The sequence below is a fragment of the Phalaenopsis equestris genome, unplaced genomic scaffold (genome assembly GCF_001263595.1).
Source record: "Phalaenopsis equestris unplaced genomic scaffold, ASM126359v1 Scaffold210567, whole genome shotgun sequence".
NCBI lineage: Eukaryota > Viridiplantae > Streptophyta > Magnoliopsida > Asparagales > Orchidaceae > Phalaenopsis > Phalaenopsis equestris.
This window is the reverse complement of record NW_018229645.1, coordinates 192,570-193,515: the sequence shown is the minus strand read 5'-3', so window position 1 is coordinate 193,515 and position 946 is coordinate 192,570.

Here is a 946-nt window from a genome sequence, read left to right as displayed (position 1 = left end):
ATATTTTTAATTAATTAAATACTATATGGAATCATTTGATTCTCCATGCATATTGACACGTCACCTTGGCTTGAAATTTTGACATGTTGTAGTCTCTATCAAGGTAAACATCCTCTGATTTTTCTAAAGAGGTCATTATACAAAGACCCATATTTTTCAAGTTATTTCACATTATTTCCTTAAAATAATCATGGAAATTAGCATATTGGTTATTAAATCCCAAGAAAATTTTGGAAGGTCCACAATGACCAAAGAAACCTTTGAAAATAATTTCATGGGGGTCATTTAAAATATCGTTAAATTTTACAAATACGAAATCACTAAGATAATTAATTTTGAAAAATATAAACATTTAAATAACTTTATTTTTGACCTCCACTGTGATTTATGATCCAGAGAACTCATCATAAAAGTTTCAAAATATTTTCAGTTCATTTGATAAATGAAATTGATTTTTAAAGATAAATACCACTCCTAACATTTAAATGATTTTTAAAAATCAAAATATAACTAAAAAAATTGTGAAACTTAGTTTTTTGAGTTCACTGTGATCAGGGGTATTTTTTAAAAATAAAATGATACTTAAAATAAAAATTTGATTTTTAGCCTATTCTAAATATTTAGATAATTAAAAATTCATAAAAATCATAAAAATAAAAAAACTTATGGAAATGTTCTAAATTATTTCCTAATCTTCTAAATTACTTCCTAATCACTTAGGAACAATTAGAATATTTTTCCTGATTTTCTAAATAAAGATATTGAATTTCAAAGCTTAAAAATAATTTTATTTAAAAGGCTAAAAATGAGTTTACACTAAAATGATTCTAATAAATCAAATAAATATCAAAAAAATATAAAATTTGCTCCTCTGAGTTCTCTGACCGTAGGGAGATTTTTCAAAATTACAAAACTTAATTTTCACCACTTAAAATATTTTATTTTT